The 16,945-nt window shown below is 41.3% G+C and overlaps 1 protein-coding gene across 1 annotated transcript in view; it reads right to left on the bottom strand.

Moving 5' to 3' along the window:
• The window catches only part of LOC124142470 (glutamine synthetase-like), a 34,339-nt gene extending 27,692 nt beyond the window's left edge, over positions 1-6,647 (bottom strand). The window contains exon 1 of the mRNA XM_046510955.2: positions 6,495-6,647. The gene's annotated coding sequence lies outside the window, so the exon portion shown is untranslated. The remainder of the gene's footprint in view (positions 1-6,494) is intronic.
• Positions 6,648-16,945: the final 10,298 nt, after the last annotated feature.

Genomic DNA, 16,945 nt, shown 5'->3' with positions numbered 1-16,945 from the left:
GGGCCTATATCCCTGGCAGATACTTTTATTCAAGCAATGCGACTTGTTCGATGTTTGTAGGTGAAAATGAGAGTGTCAATGCGGATAAAACTTTTGAAAGATGTAAGCTATTTTCAATCGCGGTGAATTAATGTTGATATCTATGACATCTATGCGAGAATATCGCGGAATCGCGGCCCCCTGTACCCATGTCGGGAATCGAACCCGGGTCTTTGGCGTGACGAGCGAACACTTTAACCACTAGGCTACCTGACTGCTCAAGCCTGCCAATTATGAACCCACAAAGTGTACTTCATCGCATGATTAAGTACTGTCAGTGCCTTTATCTTGTAGAGAAGGCCTTAGAATACAAGATATTAACATTAAACTTACAAGTAAGGGGTATTCCAAAAAATATTCAAATATTTTGTTCTTAAAGCAGTGAAATATGGGCATACTATCATAAAGTTGTGCTAATCTTCATATTTTCCCAGTTTACATAATTTCCAAAGTTGATTACGACCAAGACCTCATCATCTCTCAACTTGTATCATTCAATGGGAGTTCTTCAATTCTGTAACAAATGTCTATATTCACCCAGTATATCAATAATACTCAACTGTTTGAATATTAATAATCCTGATATCGACATAATTTACAAGATTCACACACTTTTGAAAACCAGTCTTGTTGATTAAAGTCTCAATTTCTTTACAAAATAATATATTTAGAAATGACCACCCGATTCCGTGCGTCGCCTCTTACGGCAAACATGGGTTGCTGAAGCCTGTTCTACCACGGATCTTCACGGGTCCAGTCTTATAGTCTATAGTATTGTACTAAACACTGTAATATGAAAATGTTACCACAAGCACTGTAACCAGACCAATAGTTAGCCATGACAGCATGATTCTGGCATGGCAAAGGGGTGCAACTCTGCACAGTGAATTGCTTCGATAACCCGTTAAACATCCGTTTATTTGTTACTGCTAATATCCACGCCTGTTTACTAGTATGTGCCATGTTAAGCACGTTCCGCCTTAACACATGTAGTCATAGATTCAGTATTCAACAGCTTGTGTCATAAATACGCTTCATTAAAAATAGGAACAGATACATTTTCACCTGACGGTTAAATTAGTGAGGGAGTTGGGTTTAACGCCGCTTTTAACAATATTCCAGTTATATTGCGGCGTGTCAGCTTAATGTGGGATGTGATGCAGGTCTCAGACGTTTACCACTTCGGTGAAACCCACGAGCACGGGTATGGTGCTGACAAACCTAGAAACATAATCGGGGCGAACCGTGATTCGAACCCACAATCATAGGTTTCTGGCGTGCCCAAGGGACGCAACTCTGCACAGCGAATCGCGGCGCCTTAGACGACTTGGCCACCCGTGCCCCCGACGGTTAAATTAGTGGTGTTTTGACAAACAGGTTTTCAGAAAATCACATATTATTACCTCCAAGCGTAACAACACACCGGCCGTGGAAGTAATTCACAGGCATCGAGTAACACAGATATAAATGCGAGTAACACAGATATAAATGCGAGTAACACAGATATAAATGCGAGTAACATAGATATAAATGCGAGTAAACCCCCAGTAAGACACAGAATACTGACTGACAGAAAGTTTGATGGCACACAAACATACACTAGTAAATGCACCCTTCACTCAGAACGTGACATTCGGGCTCTCGGTTGTCCTATTGTCCACAATAGCAAAAGGCACAAATTCAGCCAGTGGTGAATACATGTACCAAGTTTGGATGAAACATTTCACGGTTTTCAAGTTATGATCCGGCAACGAAATACGGACGGACAGACAGACCTGATGATAACTGTATGCTAAACAAAGATCTGAGGACATCACATTACGGGTCACGTCAGAACGACCTTTCATCCAACCAATCAGAGCGTCGCTTACCAGATCATGAAAGTGACAGTCGGAATTTGTTTTTTAATCATACAACCACGATATATTTAACACGGGGTATTCCGAACGACAGTTACGGGTTTTATGATTATATCCATACAGTGTTGACCATCTATAAGCCATTCCAGAATGTTCTTCTTATAAGTTTTAAAAATTTTAATCGAGAATACGTCAAAATATGTTTCGAAGCGTAGTCGCCAGTTTGAAACTAGTATCGTAAAGCTCGAGAAGGCTGCCTTCTGATTGGCCAATGTCGATTTCTTGTCAGTTATTTCATTGGTCGGTCAAAATTTGCGAAAGGTCGTTCTGACGTGACCCGTAATGTGATGTCCTCAGATCTTTGTTTAGTGGTAGCGAAAACTAAGATCTGTTTTTAATGAAATTGTATCCCCCCACCGCCTCCCCCAGCTGTGTCAGTATCTACAGGTCAAATAATTCCCATATCTTTGTCAACGCTTTCATATAACTGGAATATTGTTGAGTGCGGCGTTAAACAACAAACAAACTAACTAACTATACCTTAAGTTTGGTTACTTATACCCAACTTTTGGTTCATTGCCATGGATACCCTCTGTTCAGTGATGTATTAATCATTGAAATGGTCAGTGATAACCCCGAGGACGCGGAGCATTAACTGACCATTTCAACGATTAAACATCGGATACGGAGTGGTTTGACCTCTTTAAACCATAGCCAACATTCATAGTACCTAACATGCGTAAAATACAATGTTACGTTAAAGGTATTTTGAAAGATATTCAGGGAACCTATGCTTAACTGTGAGAACACAGTGTGAGTCGCCCCTGCGTGTGATGCACGTGAAATTTGTTCCCTGAACACTTTGTCGACTCCGGTTATGAAATGCATGTCCCGGGGCAAACATACCATTCATTTTGGACCACATCGAGCACATTCACCAATCACCTAAATATTACTTGCCCTGGTTGATCGTCCTCTTATAAGCAAACATCGCCCAAATCAAGATAACAGTTATTTCTTTTTTATCTGCCCGTTTCGTTGAACGAAAAGCTACCTAATCACACGTACGTACAATGCATAGAATAACAATGTTCTGCATGAAACACACACGTTTCACCGTTCATAAACGGATAAGCTAGTTGTTCTTATGTAAGTAGATTAACTTGGTGATTGTATACAACTTTTCCCATGTCGCCGTGATAAACCACTACATTCGTCAGCCTTCGGTGCGGACTTCGTGGGTTGGAAATGCTGGCGACACGTTTTTCATGAATTTTTTCTATCATTAATGTAGATGATAGAGGGGAGAGGTTCCGTCATTGCCAAGTGGTGTTTAACTGACAATTCAGGTAGTTAATAGCACGATCAAGGACAAGAGAGCCATGGTTTTAAATCAATATAACCCTCTCTTGGCAACGTGCAAGCCCCGCGTTATGAAACACAGGTTTGAGTGTAGAAATGCGCAGTCACCCTATATTGACCGAGGAGGTAGGCTTGTTGCGTCAGCTGTTGTGCTGGCCCGTTATGTCACACCACTCAACATTACCCAGCTCACAACAGAGGCCACGGGAATCCGTTGCTAGTCTTTCCATGTGTTCATTTCACTGATGACATACATTTGTCATTACCATAATCTTAATCTGTGTGTGAGTGTGTTTTACGCCGCTTTTAGAAACATTCCATTAATATCACTGGTGGACACGACAGTCCACGTCAAACTCTTTATTCATTAGGGATCTCCGGCATGACGCGTGTCTGACTTAACCACTAGGCTACCCCGTGTTAAGACGTCAAACTCAAGATCAAGTATAGTAAGTTACTACTCTTTTATGCATACTTGGAAAAAAAAGTCATAAACTGGTATAACGCGTGTTTTTGTCGTGTTATTTGGACAATTGAGGTATGGCATTAGTTATATAACACGGTTTGATAGTCAGCTCATTCCGTGCAACGTGCTTCGTCGAGTGCATCGACCGCCTTATAAGTTTACACTCCATGGCATACGGGTGAATATGTTAACTATCCTTGGTAGGGAAATTGGTAGGAAAATTACTAGAAAACTACTAGAGCACAGAAAGATACTAAATTAATCATCAAACGACATTTAGGTGTAACGTCAATGCCATAAGCGGTACATAAAAATAAAACTAGTATCATAAAACCTTTTTAATACATTACAGTTATAAAATATGATTATAGATTCACTATACACCGCTCTATACCGACCATGATATATATACTTTACACCGCTCTATGCCGACCATGATATATATACACTATACACCGATCTATACCGACCATGATATATATCCTATACACCGCTCTATGCCGACCATGATATATATACACTATACACCGCTCTATACCGACCATGATATATACACACTCTACACCGATCTATACCGACCATGATATATATACACTATACACCGCTATATACCGACCATGATATATATATAAACTATACACCGCCCTATACCGACCATGATATATATACACTATACACCGCCCATGATATATATACACTATACACCGATCTATACCGACCATGATATATATATACACACTATACACCGCTCTATACCGACCATGATATATATACACTATACACCGATCTATACCGACCATGATATATATATATATACACACTATACACCGCTCTATACCGACCATGATATATATACACTATACACCGCCCATGATATATATACACTATACACCGCTATATACCGACCATGATAATATATACACTATACACCGCTCTATACCGACCATGATAATATATACACTATACACCGCTCTATAACGACCATGATTATATATACACTATACACCGCTCTATACCGACCATGATATAAATACACTATACACCGCTCTATACCGACCATGATATATATACACTATACACCGATCTATACCGACCATGATATATATATACACACTATACACCGATCTATACCGACCATGATTATATATACACGTCACACCGCTATATACCGACCATGATTTATACACGATACACCGCTATATACCGACCATGATTTATACACGATACACCGCTATATACCGACCATGATTATATATACACGTCACACCGCTATATACCGACCATGATTTATACACGATACACCGCTATATACCGACCATGATTTATACACGATACACCGCTATATACCGACCATGATTTATACACGATTCACCGATCTATACCGACCATGATTTATACACGATACACCGCTATATATCGACCATGATTTATACACGATACACCGCTAGATATCGACCATGATTTATACACGATACACCGCTATATACCGACCATGATTTATACACGATACACCGCTATATACCGACCATGATTGTATATACACGAGATACACCGCTATATATCGACCATGATTATATATACACTATACACCGCTCTATACCGACCATGATTATATATACACTATACACCGCTATATACCGACCATGATTTATACACGATACACCGCTATATACCGACCATGATTGTATATACACGAGATACACCGCTATATATCGACCATGATTATATATACACTATACACCGCTCTATACCGACCATGATTATATATACACTATACACCGCTATATACCGACCATGATTTATACACGATACACCGCTATATACCGACCATGATTTATACACGATACACCGCTATATACCGACCATGATTTATACACGATACACCGCTATATACCGACCACGATATGTACACCACATAGCGTGCAACCCTTCTCCATCAACCCCCATTACATCAACGCGGGCTAAAGTATGTATATACACCCTACAGACAACGTACCACATCACCAGTTCATTGGGAAAAACATGTACACGCCTTATCAGTTTCATAGGGGAAAAACGGTATACATATCAGGTCATATCACTATTAACGATTAGATGTGAAGCAGATACAATTGACTGCAAACCCCCTTTTTGTACGCGGGAATCGGGGTTTATCAAGGAGTATTCGGGACTTAGTCGTGTGGTATATAGCGGTGTATTAGTCACAAATAAAATCATTTTTGGTACGAAGATTCAAGATTTTTAAAAAGGGGTACTTAACAATTCACTTCATACATATTTTGTCGCTCAGTAATTTAACCTCATATTGCACCGTTTATGACCTAGGAACCTTTTCTATATATGTTGTCGTTTAAGATCGACATTCTGCCTTTGTAGAGTTAAATCTGGCGTGTGCTTTTGAGAGTTGTGTTATAAGTAGTATTCGGGATTCAGGGGTGAGCAAATGACACTCAGGGTAAACAAATAGATGGTATTCGGGATTCGGGGGAGTGGGGTTGGCCCACCGCATACTGAAACTATTACCTGAGGAGATCGCGGATACACGAGGCAATTCAGAACTTGTATGTTAACACGGTGTCAAGTCTTTATTGGTGTTATAACAATATCCCTTCTATCGTCCTGTTTTACACACGCACGTTACACACAAAGTGGGTGAGTTTCAGAATTCTGACATGGACGTTTAAGACATAACGGTCAGCAAGTATTGACACTGTTGGAGTTTCTTATAAGAAATCTGCAGTAATGTTAGATGACGATTTTTGACTTACCTGGAAAGATATATCCACTGTCAGGGTAACTGGAGAGTATGTCTGTGTGTGAGACTGACACATACACACCTATCATATGACATGCGCTGTGAGATGTCACACCAGTCACCCATGCATCGAGTCGTATGACTGGTTTGCAGGCAAGGCTCGTTTGAAACCGAATCACGATTGGCTGGCACGCTGGGACTTCGCCATGCGTAAGAGGCGATCACGTGATGTGTATTGTTGTCAATCACGAAGTTTGCACGTGGTGGGCCCCGCGATGCATGTCGAGTGCGTGAGCTGGTGACGTTGAGAGGCTTGTGCAGTGTATAATCCGGATATTGTCTAATATCACCGTACCGTGATCCCTTGTGGCTGTCATGCGGTTCTTATACAGCCTCAGCGGTCACAGTCGGTGGGACTATGGTATTCAGGCACAATTTTAAGGGATAAAGCACATCGACAAGATATTGCGTGTTTGTATGGGAGCGTGTGGCTGTGGCTGTGTGCGGACTAGGAATAGGAAGGAGGTTATGTAATTTCGTCCGCACATCCGCCAACGTTCCATTATAACTTCCAAGCCCGCTGAATTTAGCACAAGTTTCTACCTTTGATCTTGATATTAAATTTGCTCCATGCGACAATTTCTTTTATTTTTTTTTAAATCAAAATCCAAATAACTTCGTCGTGTACAGCAACACGACAACACTCAATTTAAGGCCGTTAATGTTATCCTGTAAACAAAGCAAATTAATAATTTTGAATAGTCGTCAGTTTCAGCTTAACCCTGACATCGTCGATATGAAGACATGGTTTACCGTTTTCGTCCGTTGTTCATCCGTCCACCTGTCCTGCTGTTACGATTCAAGCCTCGTCATAGCAAAAGATGTTACTTGTTGTTAAAGGGCTAAAAGAAGGACTGGTCGGCTCGGTGTCAGTGTACTGTGTCTGAGTGGGATATTCATGTTACACTGCGGCATGGCATCTCAGTGTGCTAGCACTATTAATCGGCATCAGTCCGGACCAGTACAAGCAGCTATATAAGTGCAATAATCTTGGACGCGACATTAAACTTCAGTTCACCTCACCACCACAAAGCCACCGAACATGTCGGGGGCGGTGGTTTGGCCTAGTGGTTAAAACTTTAGCTCGTTACGCATACGACTCGGGATCGATTCCCGACATGGGTACTCTGTGTGAATCCCATTTCTGGTGTCCCCCGCGGTTATATTGCTGGAATGTTGCTAAAGAGAATATTGATATATTAAAAGCGGTGTAAAACTACATTCACTCATCACTGAACATATCAACATCATTTCTAGAACATGCCGTACATATCTCTGGCTACAACTTTGTAAACCTTTTATGCTTGAAACTTCAGAATAACTGCCACCACAGCACAGTTCAGTGAACAATACAGTGATCACATCTGTCCCTTCTCCCAAAAAAACGATAGGTTATATCTTTTTTTTCAAATGTTAAGATCATAAGTATGTTTGCTAAATACATTTTCAATCAAAATGACGCCCATGGAAGCTGTTAGAATGAGTGTGTTATAAGTTGCATATCCAATCTATGCTCGTATGTCGTTTTAAGAAAAGATCTTCAGCAACCCAAACTTGCCGTAAAAGGTGACTATGCTTGTCGTAAGAGGCGACTAACGGGATCGGATGGTCAGGCTCGCTGACTTGGTTGATGCATGTCATCATATCCCAATTGTGTAGATCGATGCTCATGATATCAATCACTGGATTGTCTGGTCCAGACTCGATTATTTACAGACCGCCGTCACATAGCTAGAATATTGCTCAGTACGGCGTTAAACACCGCACCTCGCCTCATCTGGGCAAGGTCTCCAGTTGAATTGAATATGGCTGATATGAAGGTCACGTAAATTAAAAAAGATTATCACCTTAAAAACTTAAACTTAAATATTTGATCAGCTGTGTGTATAATTTACATAATTCTAATTTCTAACAATTTTTGCCTGAATCACGTGTAATTGTATGAATCATATAATCCAAACTGCATTTTAACTAGGAGATAAACATGCAATGTATTGTGTTTTCTTTTTAGCGCAACCAGATGTTTCAAATGCCAATTAAAGCGTGGTCCAAAAGCGCGTTTATCTCCATTCGAACAGGACAAAATTAAACAGGAACTCTTTGTTAAAGTTGTTTTATGGCTAACTGTTTTTATTATACTAAAATTGTGACGTTTCGGTATTATTTTTTATACTGCTGTCAAGCAAAACTGATAAAGGAAGGATTACACAGTAACAATAATTGTCATACATGGGGGGAATTAACATGAGTAGGTTAACTAATAACAACAGAAGGAGAATACTGTAACATGATGGTCAGAGAACACAGGATGAGGAAGCCAATTAATAGGAAGTCAATAAACCTGATTAAATTATTAGGAGGGATGATTGGAAGAAGCTATTGAGTTCATGGTTTGTTTTGTTTGTTTGTTTGCAATATTCCAGCTATATGACGGCGGTCTGTACATAATCGAGTCTGGACCAGACAATCCAGTGATTGACATCACGTGCATCGATCCACGCAATTGGGATACGATGACATGCATCAACCAAGTCAGCAAGCCTGACCACCCGATCCCGTTAGTCACCTCTTACGACAAGCATAGTCGCCTTTTACGGCAAGTATGGGTTGCGGGTTCTAACCCGGATCTTCACGGGTGGATTTTACGGTAGGCGGATGGTGTGAAATAGCCTTGGTCTCTGTTGATAAAGGCCTGGACTGCTTCTGCTTGTTTCCATTAAGTCACGGAGGTTGTTGGAGAGGATTTGGACGTTTTCCCAGTTGATGTGATTGGGGCAGTTGCTGATGTGGTCCGAGATGGCTGATTTACTGTCAGATTTGAAGGCTGAAGTTTTGTACTCTTTGATTCTAGTGTTGATGGGGCGGGTTGTTTCACGTTCAAGTATATCATGAACTTGTTATAAATATGTACACAAGTCTCCAGGGCACAGTGTAAGTTCCATAAGATAGAATAATAAACTAGCTTACGACCATCTGCTGCAGGTTGTATTGTTAATAAGTTCAGTGTCCCGTTAACATATCGATTAATCTGTCCATGCCCCCTGTTGACATGTGTTGCAATCGGGTCATGGACAATAGTTACTGACATTAAAGTAAGTTGAAATCTACAAATAGCAGGATGACATATTTTGACATGTCGATGTATTCGCATCATTCACCCATTAATAGTGAGTGAGTGAGATTGATTTTACGCCGCTTTTAGCAATATTCCAGCAATATCACGGCGGGGGACACCAGAAATGGGCTTCACACCATCCATTAATAGTTTACAGCAAGGAGATTATACAAAGACCCTCTATAAATACTCCCTGCTTATAGTAATTAAATCAATGGATCATAAACTGCCGGGGTGTGGTGGAGGGGAGAGAGAGAGAGAGAGAGAAAGAGAGGGGGGGGGGGGGGGGAGGGAGAGAGAGAGAGAGAGAGAGGGGAGGGAGAGAGAGAGGGGGGAGGGAGAGAGAGAGAGAGAGGGGAGGGAGAGAGAGAGGGGGGAGGGAGAGAGAGAGAGAGAGGGGAGGGAGAGAGAGAGAGAGAGAGAGAGAGAGAGAGATGGCGGTCGGGAAGCCCAGTGGTTAAAGCGTTCGTTACCCGGATTCGATTCCCGAATCCATTGTATGGATACTATGTGTGAAGCCCATTTCTTGTGACCCCCAGTCACCCTGCCGTGATATTGCTGGAATATTGCTAAATGCGGCGTCAGACCACCCTCACTCACTCACTCATAAACTGCCGTGCCAAAAGAAAGCACACAAAAAATTACAAACGTTATCATAACGTTATTAGCTTAAAACACTGCAAACGTAAGACCCAAAATGCAACTATGATACCCGTTTCAAATACATCACCATCGAATAACCATTTCTTGCATATCCGAAAAAGGGGGCGGTGGTTAATTAATGTTCATTGTGTATATATTCATTTCCAGTTTAAAACTGTTTTATTACCACAGAGTGTGATAATCACATTTAAGTACCAATCGGCCCTTTCTGACCCCAACAAGTGGTACATGCTCACTGACCCAGCAACGTTCGCTCAAAGCATTGGATGAAGCTACGATAAAACTGGTCAGCGTTACCACAGCAGAGTGTGGCGTGGTTCACGTGTTAACTATGGTGGCCGAGAGGGGACATCGCTTTCTCGCTCTTTCGCTTTCTCGCTTTATCGCTCTATCGCTTTATCGCTTTCTCGCTCTATCGCTTTCTCGCTATCTCGCTCTATCGCATTTCTCTAATGATTAACCATAGTCATATGGAAGAATCGGGTGTTCTTTAACTTCTTTTGAATAGTATGTACTGTAAATCTTGAATATTAACGTTAGAGTTAATTATAAATGCAAAAATTTAGATTAGACTTAATTAGTTATACTTTGCATTTATGTCTCAGAAATGACTGTTGATAAGACGGCCTCACTGCACACTTTGAATAGCGGAAATCCCAACTTGAATATAAAACCAATTAACTATCTGTTTCGACATTACGGTTACTGAGAACAATATGTCATCCCAAAACTAGAAATTACATTTGGACATCCGGTAGTATTACCATTGCTTGGGTGAGGACTTCCACTATGATGACATCTACTCCGCAAACAGAATAAACATGGATATAAACGTGGTTTTTAGGGGGAAAATATTGTTTTTTAGGAAGTATGTACTCCTCAGCGCTAATGAGCGGTGTTATTTGCTATTTGTTTTGATAACTTGGCCTGAGGGCGGGGATTCCAATATAACTCCTAAATAGGGCCATAAATCAATCAAATTCTTTTTTACGCAGAAATACGTGGATTGTTATAAAAACACCTATATCTGTACTATTAAATTATACATAATTATGTCTAAGTAGATAGTGAGAAAATTTCAACATTCTGTCCATATGTATAATTTGTAATGTGACTGGAAAAATCTCAGCTCTCTTTTATGATTAAAACCCCTCCCCCACTGAGGTCAGGTTTAACAATTCATTAATGTTGTTTTACGTATATACTTTCTATCGTAAAGAAACCCATATAGTGGCCAAGAGGAAATATTGCTATTCCGCGAGAAAGCGATAGAGCGAGAAAGCGATAAAGCGATAAAGCGATAACGCGATAAAGCGAGAAAGCGATAGAGCGAGAAAGCGATAGAGCGAGAAAGCGATGTCCCCTCTCGGCTACCATAGTTAACAGCTTGGGCTGCAACGAATACACTATGAGGCGAATACGATTCGTATCACGAAAATAAGGTAACGAATACGAATATTAATTCACTAATACAATAAAAAGTCAGCAGTGAATGTATTATTTGTTATATTCAGTGAAACATTAACAGCATAAATTATCTGACACGGTTTGTTAATTATTAATACATTATACATTTATATACTGGACTTATCCAGGTACTAGTATCTGCTCAAATGTGACCATGACCAGTGACCACAATACTGTTAAATTAATTACTATAAGAGTGTTGTCTTTGAAGAAATCTAGGCATATAATATGTTCTTATGGATATTTTTAGGTACAGGGTATGTAAGTGCAAATGCTTGAATATTCATAATTGTTCGATTCTAGTGGCCACGAATAACGAACTTAATTCATGAATGGATACGGTTCGATTCACCGAATATGCGAGTGAATCGTCATAGCTAGTTAACACAATGATACTCTATGAAAAATAGAGATTTGGAAGTATTATTTTTCTCATTTCGACCACCGATCAATGGTTTTATCATAAAATGAACTGATAAAAAGTATAGGCCTTACCGACAGCAGTTGATTAATATATTTTGAAAAAATGAACATTAAGAAGGATTGAAAGTTGTTTCGGCATAAACTTTTACATATTTTCACTGAGAGTGAAAATGAAACACAATTGTGCTGGGCAGTTAATAACTGAAATAACGTTCAACGCGACGTTCAACTATGACCCATGGTAGAAGCAATAACATCCCCATCAGAACATCACTCGTGTTCCCTTGAATCTGCATCATTTCTACACAATTATTCATTAGCGATTATTCAGTTTCATGTATTTATGAATGTAACCATCATTTCAGTCCATTCAATACAGATGAATCAGTGCTGTGTAGTGTATGTTTCCAGAAATAAGAAATTATACGGTATTATAGTACATAAGTATATAGAATGGAAGTACAATTACGCTTAACCCGGCTGTTTGTGTGTGTGTGTGTGTGTGTGTGTGTGTGGAGGGGGGGGGGGGGGGGGGGGACAATAGTTCGTTTGGACGCGTATTAGATTGATTAAGTGAGTGAGTTGGGTTTAACCACTTTCAACAGTATTCAATTTATATCACGGCATGTCAGCTGGGTGTTCATCCTAATAGGCAGGTATAGGGTCAATTGTGCACTTTGTGACAAAAGCATGCAACTTGGCACAGTAGTACGTTATGACATTCTAAATATTTTAAGATATGGGGCCATCCAAAATAAATCCAATATGGCCGCCACTGAGGAATGAAATTCTTGTATAGCTCGTATGAACGTGACCCACAACCTAAATATAGTATGAAACATGACGTGTGATGCAGGTCTAAGATGTTTACCATTTTGGCGAAACCCACGACTATAGTACTGGTACCAGAAACATGATCGGGATGAACAGGGATTCGAACCTACGATCATACGTTCCTGGCGGGCCCAAGGGAAGCAACTCTCCACAGTCAACTGTGGCGCCCCACCCCCGTGTCCCCAATACACGTGTCAAGACACTATAAGGAATAACTCGGTTAAATGTTTTCAACTAGCACCATAAAGTCCCCCGGGGTTGTATATAAAAATACAGGGTCATAATTGGTCTTCAGTAATCCCTTTTTGTCGGGATCGGGTTGCTAGACCCACTGACTTGGTTGATGCTTGTCAATTTTGTAGATCGATGCTCATGCTATGAACCACAGGCTTTTCTGGTCCAGACTCGATGATTTACAGACAGCCGTCATCCAGTGCGGCGTTAAACAACACACAGGAAACAAAGAAATATAAACTACAGACGCGCAGAAGGGAATGTGGTATATGTATATACCCATACTCTCCATATAGCCATAACGACAGTGGACGCCCAACAGTTCCCTGAAACACAATAGCATGGGCAAATACCATATCCAAACAACACGCCGCATGCATCCACTTGCAGTCCTATTCAGAATTTAGCTGTGTGAAGGTTTCTTCACTTGGCAATGCGACAAAACAGTTGAACGTTGACAGGTGTCTTACTCTCTGCAAACATTTCCCTGAAGCAAATGACATGGATGAGGGGAAGAACGTTTGAAGGTGCAAATCTGTTAGAAAAATATAATTTACAGTGACCTTTAACCCTGTCTGGTGGGATGAATGTTGTTTCTCAATAAACAGGTGAAGTGTGTCAAGGTGCCCCCGGGGTGAGATTCAGGTAACGCATATCCCAGGATTATCCATCAGGGTGAGGTTGGTACACGTTAACCAGGGGCCTCGTATTCTGGTATTATCCACCAATATTTTCCTCCTGGGGTAGGTTGTAATAGGTTAACTAGGTGGTCCATACTCCCGTGTTATCCACCTGGGGTAAGATGGTACACGTTAACCAGGTGGCCCATATTCCAGTGTTATCCACATTGGGTAAGTTGGTACACGTTAACCAGCTGGCCCATATTCCAGTGTTATCCACCTGGGTTAAGTTGGTACACGTTAACCAGGGGCCTCGTATTCTGGTATTATCTACCTGAGTGAGGTTGACAAGGTGCCCTATATTCCAATATTTTCCACCTGGGGTAGGTTGTAATAGGTAAACTGGGTGATCCATACTCCCGTGTTATCCACCTGGTGTTAGATGGTACACGTTAACCAGGGGGCCCATACTCCAGTGTTATCCACCTGGGGTAAGTTGGTACACGTTAACCAGGTGGTCCATATTTCAGTGTTATCCACCTAGGGTAAGTTGGTACACGTTAACCAGGTGGTCCATATTTCAGTGTTATCCACCTGGGATAAGTTGGTACACGTTAACCAGGTGGTCCATATTTCAGTGTTATCCACCTGGGGTAAGTTGGTACACGTTAACCAGGTGGTCCATATTTCAGTGTTATCCACCTGGGGTAAGTTGGTACACGTTAACCAGTTGGTCCATATTTCAGTGTTATCCACCTGGGATAAGTTGGTACACGTTAACCAGGTGGTCCATATTTCAGTGTTATCCACCTGGGGTAAGTTGGTACACGTTAACCAGGTGGTCCATATTTCAGTGTTATCCACCTGGGGTAAGTTGGTACACGTTAACCAGTTGGTCCATATTTCAGTGTTATCCACCTGGGATAAGTTGGTACACGTTAACCAGGTGGTCCATATTTCAGTGTTATCCACCTGGGGTAAGTTGGTACACGTTAACCAGGTGGTCCATATTTCAGTGTTTTCCACCTGGGGTAAGTTGGTACACGTTAACCAGGTGGTCCATATTTCAGTGTTATCCACATTGGGTAAGTTGGTACACGTTAACCAGGTGGTCCATATTTCAGTGTTATCCACCTGGGGTAAGATGGTACACGTTCACCAGGGGCCTCGTATTCTGGTATTATCCACCTGAGTGAGGTTGACAAGGTGCCCTATATTCCAATATTTTCCACCTGGGGTAGGTTGTAATAGGTTAACTAGGTGATCCATACTCCCGTGTTATCCACCTGGTGTTAGATGGTACACGTTAACCAGGTGGCCCATACTCCAGTGTTATCCACCTATGGGTAAGTTGGTACACGTTAACCAGGTGGTCCATATTTCAGTGTTATCCACCTGGGGTAAGTTGGTACACGTTAACCAGTTGGTCCATATTTCAGTGTTATCCACCTGGGATAAGTTGGTACACGTTAACCAGGTGGTCCATATTTCAGTGTTATCCACCTGGGGTAAGTTGGTACACGTTAACCAGGTGGTCCATATTTCAGTGTTATCCACATTGGGTAAGTTGGTACACGTTAACCAGGTGGTCCATATTTCAGTGTTATCCACCTGGGGTAAGTTGGTACACGTTAACCAGGTGGTCCATATTTCAGTGTTATCCACCTGGGGTAAGTTGGTACACGTTAACCAGTTGGTCCATATTTCAGTGTTATCCACCTGGGATAAGTTGGTACACGTTAACCAGGTGGTCCATATTTCAGTGTTATCCACCTGGGGTAAGTTGGTACACGTTAACCAGGTGGTCCATATTTCAGTGTTATCCACATTGGGTAAGTTGGTACACGTTAACCAGGTGGTCCATATTTCAGTGTTATCCACCTGGGGTAAGATGGTACACGTTCACCAGGGGCCTCGTATTCTGGTATTATCCACCTGAGTGAGGTTGACAAGGTGCCCTATATTCCAATATTTTCCACCTGGGGTAGGTTGTAATAGGTTAACTAGGTGGTCCATACTCCCGTGTTATCCACCTGGGGTAAGATGGTACACGTTAACCAGGTGGCCCATATTCCAGTGTTATCCACCCGGGATAAGTTGGTACACGTTAACCAGGTGGTCCATATTTCAGTGTTATCCACCTGGGGTAAGATGGTACACGTTCACCAGGGGCCTCGTATTCTGGTATTATCCACCTGAGTGAGGTTGACAAGGTGCCCTATATTCCAATATTTTCCACCTGGGGTAGGTTGTAATAGGTTAACTAGGTGGTCCATACTCCCGTGTTATCCACCTGGGGTAAGATGGTACACGTTAACCAGGTGGCCCATATTCCAGTGTTATCCACCTGGGGTAAGATGGTACACGTTAACTAGGTGACCGATATTTCAGTGTTATCCACCTGGGGTAAGATGGTACACGTTAACCAGGTGACCCATATTCCAGTGTTATCCACCTGGGGTAAGTTGGTACACGTTTTATCCACACAATATTGTACGGGAAAAGTCTTGAATTATTCTTCATCATTGACTGCCACATAAATTACAGCTTTGCAAGGTGTTTTATTCAGGCTCAAACTTTTAGTTTTAAAAATATCTGGTTTTCCAGCTGTAGCTGAAAAAAATATATCCTCTCCAGACAAAATACCAGTCTCCTCCCTCTAGAATATCAGATGGTCGGTCCCTTGAACAATCAACTCAGGATTCCCAGCGCCACAAAGCCGACAATCTGGCCAGCGTGGACACCACCTCATGTAACTGGGAATATTGGTAAATTTGGGATATAAATGAACGCAAAATGGAACGAGAGCGTTCTTTCTGTAAAACCCTTCTGTAACTTATGGCCTCTCAACTTCTCCTCACTCACTCTGATGTAGAATCCGCGCATGCTCATTAGCCTGCCACGTCACTATCCCGTGTTTTTAGATACATTTCAAATCATATATTTTCTCATGGAACCATATTGCATATTTCATATACATCTCTCACACAGGCCAGTCACAAACAAAGGCGTTTCCCTCTATTTCATTTTTTTTGTAACCTATTGAGT

Source organism: Haliotis rufescens, unplaced genomic scaffold (assembly GCF_023055435.1).
Source record: "Haliotis rufescens isolate VD_foot unplaced genomic scaffold, xgHalRufe1.0.p SCAF_8, whole genome shotgun sequence".
Lineage (NCBI taxonomy): Eukaryota > Metazoa > Mollusca > Gastropoda > Lepetellida > Haliotidae > Haliotis > Haliotis rufescens.
The sequence above is the reverse complement of the archived record's forward strand: the minus strand, read 5'-3'. Positions and strand labels throughout refer to the sequence as shown.